The following is a 12445-nucleotide window of genomic DNA, read 5'->3' on the forward strand; positions in this document are numbered from 1 at the left end:
TTTATAAATGTCCTTTTTACCTTGGTCTGCTTTGTAATATTTAAGTAATTTTCAAAAGAATAACAAACTCCCATTTAACTCAAACTGTCAGAATAGGAAAGTCATTTTTCCAGGACAGCTTCCCTTCCTCTCTGTCAAAGGAAAACAGGCTATGGCAGGTCCCAAAGTAGGTGACTGATTTACGGAAATGTTATGTGCAACTAGTAAACCCTTCTCAGCTAAGCAAGAATAGCTGCAGCTGCAGCAAAGGTAGAAGCATTATATGCAGTATTTCTTTAAAAGGCATAGTTACAATATCAATGTGCAGCTAGGAGCTTCCACACCACCTGTATTTTAACATTGTCCAACCAGAAGTATGTCAATGTATATATTATTCATAAGGATTCCAAACTTTAAGATCTCTCTAGCTGGGAAAACAAACAACATTCCCCCTGTTTCCCACAAAGCTTCCCATTTCCTATTCCTGCCATGCAATAAAAATGCTTGCAAAACTTTTTGGACAGTCTCCTATCTTTTCTCCTGTTTGAGGAGAAAAATAAATGTCCTCAGATTCCTTATAACAGAGAGAGGTTTAAAATAGTTTCTAAAAGATTTTATAGCATCTTAAAATATTTTCTTTTATCTTTTATATTTTTCTTACAGTGTCTGAAGATTATGGGCTGAGTTTAAAAAACCCTTGGGTGCTACTTTTGGAGTTGAGAGTATGCATATGGTGCACACATTTCCAACTAAGTGATGACTTCCATGAGACGTAGTACTACATGTGGGTGGGATGCTGGCAAGTAACAGATTTTAATGTACAATTCAAATAAGGGCATGAAAATCCAAGTTCTGCAATAAAAGAAACATGTCGAAATTCAATGGGAGAAATTTAAAGTTATTTATTCTCTGCCTTCAAAAGAGCTGGGAATTTCAGTTCTGTCCTGAGGCTGCACAGAATGGCTACATGGAAAATCTGTCTCCAACCAAATCTGCCCAGGACTGCAGGCATTAGGCTGATTTTGTGATGTCATCTAGTGTATTGTTTCACAGAAAATATGGAATTGATTGCATTTTGCTAAGTGAAGTGGAAACAAAAAGATTTCTCATGCTCAGATGTAATCACTTCAAAATTAGGGCTAATACATCTTTCTGGCCTCAACAGAAACCTCTACACCTATAAGTGACTTCAGCAGCCTCGAATGAGGTGTGCTGTTATCACGATGTTGGGCAGTAGCCTGGCCACAGTAGGATGAGGATAGTGTGGGCTTTCAAGCTGGAGACTCAACACTACAAAAATTCTTTGCCCAAGGCACTAGCATAATTAGGGATGGTTCTGATCATTAATGCTGGAGAAGCAGTTATATTGTTTAGCAATTTATCCAGTACAAGTAACATGCTCAGCTCTGTACAGTACATAGTTCACATTTATTTCCTTCCCCAAGGAAAGTATAGATTGACCACACCACAAAATGTACTGTGACTGGGACATTGTGTCCCAAATAAGTTATAATATGCTCTGCTCTTTGTTGTGTAGACACTAGTACTGAATTGTGTTATAGTTCTACATTAATATAATATTTTTAGGTTTTTAAGAGTACTAACAGCATAGCACATAACAGATAACACCCAGATTCTTAAAAGCCTAGCATCGAGTTTGTACAGATCTGATTGATTTACCAACAGAAGTCTTAAAGAAGTATTTATTATAAAGACAGTTTCTGAAGAAAGAAAAAGTAGGTGTTTGTTTACTGCAAAAATGGGAAGATGCTCTCACAAATGGAGGGGGTGGGTGTTGACAGCACAAGGCATATGAACATAAGTGGGAGAAGGATGAAAAATTTGGGGGATTTGGTATCATAAAAGAGCAAGAGGTTATGTAAAACTAATGAGACATGCAGAGCCCTAAAACCTCATGCTATTACCTAGGGATCAGATCCCACAAACATCCCATGCAATTTAAGAAAATCATTTTTTCTCATCAGATCTAAGACATACAGTATAGTAGGAAAATTTTTTTCAAGTTTGGCACGTCATCAAAGTCACCTGTGAAGTCAAAGAAAAGCACCTCCACCCTAAACTGAGGTTTCCACATGGGGAAAGAAAACATGTTCCCTTCACTGGTTATTTCTACCAAAGAAAGCAGAAGGTAGGTGGGAGACACAGAGAGCCATCAGCTCTTCCCATTCTGCCTTAATTAAGCTGGAATTCAGCCAGGACAGTACTTTTGCAACAGTGTCATCGAAACCTGAGGCGATCCAGTCCAACCCCTTCCCAAAGATGGCACCTTTGGAAGTCCGCCACTTCCTCCAGCTCTCCTTTCCCCCTGACTCAGGAGGGCCATGCCTCCCAGTAGCCCAGCGGGCCAGGGTTTTGGTGGCTTTCCAGCCAACGGTGGAGGCCTCGCCCTCGCCTGCGAGCCGGCAGCTCCCAGACCAACGGGGAATGGCTGCAGACTTGAAAGACACGCTGCTTAAAAGGCTCTCTCATGTTTCAGCTGACCATGTGTTTTCTCTTAGTACCCTGTGAGTTCAAATACCTCTGTATAACAGAAGTCAGACTGAAAAGGCATTGTGCATAAAATAATTCTTATCCACGTTGCTACGAGCCTTTGTGCTTCTCAAAAGCATACACAAGTAGGCTGGGTCCTATTCACACTACTTGGTCCACAGATTGCATCTTGTTCAAATTCAGTGATGAAAAAAAAGGGTTGTAAAGGTTTTCTTTTAAACCTGATCTGTAGCAGCACAGAAATATTTAACAACATCTACATCATTCATAGGTAACTATCTTTTGAGAAAGACCAGATTTCTCTTTCTTCCCATGTAACATTGCTAACTTGAGTGTGTGTCAACAGCAGGATCAGGCTCAAGGGAATGACAGAGTTTGCAACAACATCCTACCAGGTCCTAAAGCCAATCCCAAACCACAGCTGGTTTGGTTTAAAAAAAAAAAAAAAAAAAAAAAAAAAAAAGCGTAGTAGTAGTTCTGAAGTATTTAACTAATATTGAAGGATGCAACTCTGCAACTCTACCAGTGGTTCTGATTACCAAGAAATCAGAAATATGCCAACAAGGTGTTTTGTGAACACACCCCAGTTCAGAAAGAATATTTGTTATCTCTGATTTTTATTACTTATTTAATTGTACTGGTTTTACAGTTTTTTTCAATGCATTCAGAATGCCAGTAAATTAATAATCACTTAAGTAAAATTTCCACACAGAGTGAGTAGTCACTGTAGCAAAATAAGGTAGTATTGATTCAACTCAGAAACTGGGACTTCTTCAGGACAACAGCTTAAGAAATAATTTTGATTAAATTGAGAGGTTCATATGATACTATGCTTTCTACCAAATTAGTCATTGTCCGCAAGCAAACATTTCTGCAGCACTCCTCAAAGTCTTTGCTTTTATACTGCAAACTCTGGCCCTTTCTTATGGACATCATTTAGGACAATGTGATGGACTCTGCATAATTCACCTCATCATCTACTTACCAAGCTGAGCCAGTTGTTCTCTCATTGGCATGGGACCTAGGGAGCAGCTGAGAGGTGTCTTCATTGATGATTTTAGGTACTAACACATGGAAAATGGTAACCTTTTGGTGGTGACCTCCCAGCCTTGCAGATACATAGTCTAAAATGAACCACAGGCTCACAGACACACACTTTCCCCCAGGCACCTTCAGATGGAGGTGGTGTTGCAGGTTTGCTTTCAAGACTCAGGAGAGCCTTTCAGTGCAGAGCTCTGCTGGACAACACTGTCCCTGATCCACAGCAGTCACATCCTCCCCCTTGTAGCCCCAGCATGCCTTTAACACCCCCATGTACTCTCTTGTTTTCTATTAAGATCATAATATAATATGGACAGGATTGCTGACAGTGCCCACAGACTTCCAACTCCTGTAGACCCATGCTTAGATTAATGGCAGGCATGAGGGATTTAGCCAGTCATCCATGCAGGTCTGAAATAACTTCTCTGCTGCCTCCCTTTTGCTTAATAACCAATGTCTAAAAGCCAAAGAGGTCAGGGTTGTGTTGTGAGGTAGCACAAATAATCTTCTCTTAGATTACCAGGAATCCTTTCCCCAGACTGGGTCAGTAGGGCTGGGGAAGCTTCATCTTCTGCACCACGGGGCACTCAGCTGCTGCACCCACCTGAGCAAAGCACGATGCAGCAGCTCCCAGCCACCAAAGCCTTGCAGGGCAGCACTGGGGGGTTCCTACTCTCTAAATGCAGTTTAATTTCCCACTTTCTCCTAATCAGTCTCAGTGAAGCACCTCACTGCTACAATCATATTATTCTGAGTAGTGACACCATTCCCTGGGTTGTGCTGTGGACTTACTCTTAACAGTCTGAGAAACGCCATCTGCATGACCTGATGATCTCCTAGGGGTTTTTGGAAACTCTGAATGCTTGTAAAACCCACATTAACATACTGCATCCCATTGTGCTGAAAATTGTTATCATTAAAGAAAATTCCAGTGTCATGAGAGCATTTACAATAATCATTTCTATGTTAGAACAGTGTTTTACAAAAGCGTTTTTCATTTGATAAAAATCAACCTCCCTACTTTGTTAAGTAAGATGTTCCCAAGCAAAGGCAAGTCTAATTCAAGAACAGCAAATAGGAGTAGAGCTTGTATTGCTTGTGTGTGAGCCAGAAATAACTGGTTTTAAGTTGGTTATTAATGTATACCTTTACTACTCTGACTCAGCCTTCTGTGCATTTCTTTTCCTCCACTTTATACCATCCATCCTCTCTGTTCACACAGAAACCTGAGACTGGCAGCCTTTAAAAAGCACGTTAGCTGGAAGAGTTAGAGGTATATTCCAGATCTCATGTATTAAATTCCTTCAGCCTGCTGACCTCTTCTATTCCCAGGGAAAATGCAGGCTGCATCACTGGGCAGGACTTCAAAACAATTAGGGACAGGGATCAGACACCACTGGACTAAGTGTCTCATTTCTTTCCTTTCTTAAGGAAAGAAAATCTACAAGACACGGTTTGGTTCTCATTCACAGTTTTTCTGGAGCACAACATGTTCTGTGTTGCTATGGGTTATGAACACGTGTTAGGGAAATCATATAAGCATCTAATCCAAGCACCACTCAGTTAATTAATACTGTGCTGTTAACAGGGCTATAACTGCATGTGTTTCATGAGAATTAACAAGATTTGTTTGCATTAACATGGTCTTACATCTCCCAGGTGACAGCAGGGACCCTGCAACAGAGATTTACACTCTGCTCTGGCCACTGTCACCAGAGGGGCTGGTCAGGGATTCTGGCACTGGTGCACAGGGGCCCATCACCTCCAGCACCCCCTGAGGAAGGGCACAGCTCATGCCCTGCTGCTGGAGGGGACTGCACTTCGCATTGGGAATTACTGATGGCTTGGCGCGGGGAGAGGGGAGATGACCCTCTGGCCTCCTAATTAAATGGACTAGAACTGAACTTGCAACAAAAATAAACACAGCAAGTACACAAATCAGCAACACTTGCGTGACTTTACGAAGACAAAAATCAAATTACTTCAAGATGATCTTTACAATTACGTTAGCAAGTTCAACAGAGCATCGAAGTTGACAGCTGTAGCTCTCTGCGGTGAGGAGCCGCAGAAGGCGGTGACAGAGCTTCTCTGGGCTTCAGCAGTGGCAGGGCTGAGCCCCTCTTCCCTCCCATTCCTCAGCCATTACTCACACCAGTGCCACGAAGATTTTTATTACACAGTATTGGGATGAAAGTTAGGATAGAAGTGGCAGATCTGCTTTGGGTCTGGCACTGGTTAGGCGACTTCTGCTACTTTCAGTTCACAATTTTCTCCATTTGCTCCTCTTCAGTCGTTTCTCTCACCAGCTTTGCAAACTCCTACTACACCTAGAGAGGAGATGCCCTGCAGAGCTGTCTGCTCACGGCTGACAGTATGACTCAGGGCCTTAGTGAGGGCCCGAGGTGCTGACAGTAAAACTGTGGGCATAACTCTGCAGTAATAGATGGGGTTTGCTCTCTGTCTGCCTACATGGCTATTTATTATTAAAATAAAGGATCTTGTTTGCTTTTATAAATTGCAACTGCAACAATATTTTGCATTGAATCATTTGCCTCCAAACACTGGATTTGCCTCCATTATTAAGAGTTAAATTTATCAATTTTCAGGAACAAGTAGGACCCACAGCAATTCAGAGATGAACACCACACCAAACACAAGGTTTATGGCCTTGAAAGGTCAGGACTATGCATTTGATGTGGACTACACAAGGTTTAGCCAAATGATACAGGCCAAGTTATGGGGCAGACTTCTGTAGATCTAAGATGAGGTCCACATATTCCACTCATTTGCTCATTTGCAAACATCTGTGGCAGAACACAGTGATCTTCCACTAAAAAAAAAACAACACACAAATGGAGTCAGTTCCATTTGTTTTCCATATATGGGAAGAACTGTCTCTAAACAAATTTAATTCTTGACTCCAAGTGGAATTGAAGATGCTTTTCAGATAAGAAGTGGTAAAATAAAATCGCAAGAGATCACAGAAAATGATGTTGTTATTCCCTTCCTGCAGCATTCATCTAATTTTATGTTTTGCATTGGGGCAGTTTGGCCTTCTCTAAGACCAGAAAGACAGCAGACAAACAGCAGTTGAGCAGTGGTTAGACTGCACTCATGTAACCCAGCAATCATAATTCAAGGGAGAAAATGATTTCCTGTCAGAAATATAGACTGAAACTGCCAAGAAAATCTCTCCAAAGCTACAAACTTATCACCATTCACCCATTAGACTTGTGATGAAGAGAAAAATCAAAATTGCACCACTTAGTAAACCATGCGTGGAATACCACGCAGAGAGGAAGAAAAGAAGACATAGCCATGAAGTCAGCTTGAGTTCTACTAAATATTTAGTTTTGAAATCAGATTTCTAAAAAAATAAGAGTAGGTAAAAATACAGTTACATTTACAGCCTACCCACTGTAACATTTTTTCCAGATTTTACATGAGCTACAAAGCCACGTCTTAACAATCTTGTGGATTCACTCAACTCTCCATCCTTGGTGCCTCAACATTCATGTGTGGTGAGGGGTTGGGTTGCTTTTAGGACACCGTGCATGCAATGTGCAGCCAAGAGGAACACCAACCTGGGGCCGAGTGCCTGGGTGACAATTCAAACCTCCCCAGCTGCAGCCCAGCTTTCATCAGGTTTATAACAGAATTACAGTCTTTTCAAAGTGAAATAACCAAGCATGGAAAGTTTGAGTGGTGACATCCCCTGAGCTTTTTCAGAAGTATTTGCCCAATGACAGGAAATTTCTCTCCCCCAATATGGGGTGTTCTGTTCCTTTGGTATCAACAGTAGGAAAAAGGAGAGAAACCTTCACAGTGTGATTTCCTGATTAAACTACTCATAACCTGTAAACTTGTCTGTCTATTTTAATCTATTTTGTTCTATTGTGTTTTTCTTTTTACGGTTTCATCTGCTGAGCCCAAAGGAGATCCAAGTTATAACTGGATGGCTGGTTCATAGCCACATTATCTCATGCAGCATCAAAGATTTTCAGATGTGAAGCCTTTGTCCATTTTTTTTCACACTGGTGTCTATAGCAGATAAAGCATCATCACTAATGCATTATCCAATGTAGTATTTCAACCTCCCAGTGGAAAACAGACTGGAAATTCAATTATCTACTGCCACAAGTCACTTTGTTACACCATGAAAATAAAACACAAAGAAGATTGATTTTTTTTCGTAGAGCTCCAGAGCACAAAACTTATCAAGAAATGAGAAACACAGTAAGAGCTGAATCTAACTATAAATTCTGACATATATCCACTAATAATGATTAATGACCAAGAAAAAGAAAAGAGAGGCTGCATGCACAAGTACCAACCTGAACTGATATTAAGACATATAGCTATTTTAAATATTTTCCCTTCTAATTACCTGTTTCTTACTACTGCAAAATATTCACCACACAAAACCCAATTGGCTCCATTGCCCATCTCAAAAGCAGCAGGCAGTCAAATAAGCTCTGAAAAGCTAATTCAAATGCCACAAGTGAAACAGCACTGCTGTTTCTTCCATAGAAAATCCAAATAAAGCTCATTTACTTCTCTTGTGAGTACAAGAAAAAGGTATTAATACCACAGTAGAGTTTTGCTACAGCAATATATGAACAAGGAGGCTGAATGCTCAAACCTGCAGTCACTACTACAACCTCCATTATATTTACTTATATTTCAGTGGGAGCACAACTCATTTGATTCAAGGAGGGGCCGTGGCCACACTAACTCAGCTTGTTGACCATTTCAAGAGTGATCTTCAAAATAGACAAAAAAAGAGAAAGCTCAAGAATGCACTAATAAATAGCATTCAGGATATGCCACTTTGCTCACTACTTTCCAAGGACCAAAATTACTTTTCCTGAGCAGAATTGGCTCACTTTAAGAGAGCTTTAACAGCTAATGCATGGCCCTTCACATCCTACATGACCCAAGTTTCACCATCCAAGTGCAAAAATCATAAGTTTAAGCATTTTCCTGTTTCACTGACAGGTGTAGACGAGAGTGAGTGCATGCCAGAGAGCACCTTTGGGCAGAGCTATGCCTGCAGCAGTACCTGCTGTTTGTTGGAGCTCCGTGGCTCCACATAATAGTGGGTGTTATACCAGCAGGTGGCTAAAAGCTTGTGGTACAAAACATACCAGTGTTATTACATGACACCAGCATGATGCCCCACTCTGCACCTCACTGCTCAACTCATCCTGAGTGTGTGTGTTGCTGGACCTTTGCCCTCCCAGCCCGGCTCCCAGGGAAGGACAATGGTTCTGGGGTAGAGCAGGAGGACAATGTGGATGGAGGGGCTGTGGATCTCCTCCTGCTCACCAGGACAACTGCTTACACAAACCAAAGCCACAAGCACACAATTTCAGGGCTTTTTAGAGGTGGGTGAGACAGAGTTTGGGTCCTACTAGGGGTCCCAGAAAGGCCACATCTGGCATAAAGCAGGTGCCTAGTGACAGAAAGCAACCCTGTCCCTTAATGACATCGATACAAAAAGTTTAATAGTATGTTGATATTTGGGGATATCAAGGTGCCCTCTTTGCTGTCCATTATCATGCAAGATGGAAATAGCATCATTTGTCACTGGTTCCATGCCACGAAGCACATCTGGAACCAGGGTGTTGGCGGTGTTTGTGTTATGCTCTCAGCGGGAGACGATCTGCTGGTAGAGATCATGTCAGCACTGCTGGAGATGAAAACATCCAAAATAGTGTCCATGACTGGCAACTTTTATTTTGCAACATATGTCAAACTCCTCTCTGTGACGTGGCACGACTAGCTATCGTATGATGTAAGGGCAACAGCACATATTTTAACATACAATGCAATTGTCTGGGAGAAGTTAATTTGACTCCCCACTGCGAGGTGCATTTCATGACAACTAAGCCCTGAAAAGTGCTCTAGTTCTTGAAACTGAGCTGAAAGGTCTTCTCACAGGGCAGGATGCACTGGGCAGAAATCTCCAGAAGCAAACTATAAGTGGAAAGCCTTTAAGTAAACACAAATATTAACTGAACTGGATGCAGAATTACTAGCTTGTGTTGGAGCTCCTCAGAATAATGAAGCAATTCCCTTAGAAATGCCTCTATGTGTTCAGAGCCTGCACTTAAAACGGATTAGCCATGTTGTCATCTTATGTGAATACCAGTCTTTGCTTGGGAAAATGAATTAAGACCACACCAAAATTACTCCAGTGAAGAGCTCTCAACGGCACTCGTAACCTCAGGGATGCTGTTATAACAGCAAAAGGAACCAGCAAAATACAGACTGGTTTACCAACACTGTTTTACTGCAAAAACACAGTTTATGAAAGGGAAACACACCAAGGAAATACTTCGATCAGACTCCAGTGTGGTGATGCACAAGGAAAGAAAGTCCTTCTTCATCCCTTTCAACATGGAGCTTAGGAAAAAATCACATGTGATGTGAGTCATATTCTCATTCAGACATGAATTCAGTTTATCCCTGCTGGAAGGATGATCTAACCTTTACCTTCTCCAGACTTTCTCAATGGGGAATCCAGGCACAGGGGTAGAGAGGAGCTCAGTGACAGAGGCGAAAAGAGGAAGGAAAAACATACACAAACACAGAGAAAAGCGATAATTCTGGAGCTTTCCGCCAGGAAGCCATGTGCCACTGCACAGCAACAAAAATAACCCAGGGGTTCCCTCTCTGCTCCGGCTCCCTGTGAGGAGCCACTTTAAAGCTTTTAGAACATTTGCAGAGTTTGAGAGAAATGGTTTTTGTTTAACTTCAGCTACTTCAGAAATGCCTGGGGCCTGAAGAAACATATTTTTGGATTGCTCTTAAAGAACAAGCTGAACTTTGAAGTTTGGGGAATTTTTTTCAGATCAAATGTTAAATTAATAAACACCAACATGACAAATCGGTCTGAGTACTGGGGGAAAAAATTTAACAATCACTAAAAAATCTTCTTGGATTAATTAATTGTTACTTACTTTAATATGTTGATGGGTCTGGTACTTCAAGTCCTATAAGCCACCCTGTGTAATGTGTTTTTGTGTCCTAACTAAGCACTTTTGATATAATTGCATTTTTCTCCTTACAATATAAAAGGTATATCATCACCAACATCAGTTTGAGTAATAATGAGATCATAACTAGTTTACTTATGGATGGTTTAAGAAATGTACACAGAAATTCAAAGCAGCTGGAACCTAAATTACTTCTTTGTACACAGCTTATTTATAACAGAAGTTTCATCAACGCCACTGAATTTGCTCTGCACTTTCTTGTTAATTGAGGTGCTTGACTAAAATGTCCCACAAGACTTATTTGCTCTTCACTGTATTGCAAGAAATGGCTGGAAAAGGAAACCTTGAGTCCATGGGAAGTCACGGGTCAGTTGGCTGCAAGCCACACACATACTATTAATTACAGCTACGTGGTTGCAGAATCCTCTGCTAACGCTGTGCAAACAGGAACAGTATCATGCCACTATTGCCACATCCACATTTTTGTATTCTCACCTCAATTTTCCTCACCCTATTTTCAGAAGAAAACCCATGATTCATTCTTAATAGGTGCCCTATTAAGTAATTAAAAAGCAATAATGTAAAACAACCTCCCTCAATAAATACTGGTAAACAACAGTTTGCTCACCCCCTGTAGTTCCTTACCACTCCAGGGAACTATAGAGAGGTATATTCAATATGCTTTTTTGTAGATTTCAGGGACATTTTTTCAGGAATCTGAGAACTGTAATGCTTCAGCAGTCCAGAGTGTACCTATGAAGGACCACTGAAAGAAGTTTGCTTCTCCCAATATATCCTATTTATTAAAAAAACAAGCAAAACCCAGAAACCTCTCCTCCTCCAGATTCTAGTCTATTCTTATTAACACAAGCCAGGTTAATTGTACCAGGACATTCCTACCATGGAATAGAGCTGAAAGAGGAGAGTCCCTACCAGTTTTATCCCTGGGGATGGCTACACCAGAATCACCTCCCTGGAAAACGTGGTCCCTGTGGAGGGCCAGGTCCTCAGCTTGCACTGACGGACAGGGTGCTTTGATTAACACCACAAGCTCCTGACCCAGAACATCAGCGCCCTGAGGAGGATTCCAGCAAACATCTGTTACCATTAAAGATCGCTGGTTGAGATCTACACCCAGAGAGGGCCAGGGCTGAGGGATTGCATAGTTCCTCTCTGAGGCTTAAACAGCACACAGATTTGAATGTTAGCAGAGAAACATTTAAGGAAATCGGCATCAGAATAAGCCATGAGGAATGTGAAGCTATTCATTTAGTGGTTTCTCTAATGCTTCTCCATCTAATATTTGCAAATTTAATATTTACACATGCAAGCCTTAAAAAAATTATGTTACAAGGAACAGCTTCTGTACTTCTTATAATAAACAACCGAAAATACATGGTATGTATAGCAGGAGGTTACAGCTGGGATCCTACATTACTTCTTAGACTCACTTATCTAAGATCTAGTATCTATAAAAAGCCTCTCTGTTTGCTATTTACACAGGTGTCCTGGAGCATTATATAATCATGTAGCAGATCAACATAGCCTTAGGATCTCAAAGTATAACAAAAGTACGTAGAGGGAAAAAGTTGGCTACCATTTGACACTGGTCTTTTACTCCTTCCAGAAGTTCACCTAGGCATGGAGGATAGACGTCTTTAGTTTTCCATGAGAATAAGATGAAGAAAGCACATCTTTTCCTAATCTTGCTTGCCTAGATTTTTTAAATGTACAGTCAAGCTGGCTCCTCACATAGATGTTTGAATTTTGCCACTCTTACTTATGCTAAGTGGTTCCACTAAACTTGGCAACAGATCTCCTACAATAAGGTCCACAAGCCAGGAGTCTGACAAGATCTCTACTTTCAAGAGTCAGACTTTAAAATAGCAAAGCCATAGTAACTTAAAATATTC

This window comes from Corapipo altera, unplaced genomic scaffold (genome assembly GCF_003945725.1).
Source record: "Corapipo altera isolate COAL_440 unplaced genomic scaffold, ASM394572v1 55, whole genome shotgun sequence".
Lineage (NCBI taxonomy): Eukaryota > Metazoa > Chordata > Aves > Passeriformes > Pipridae > Corapipo > Corapipo altera.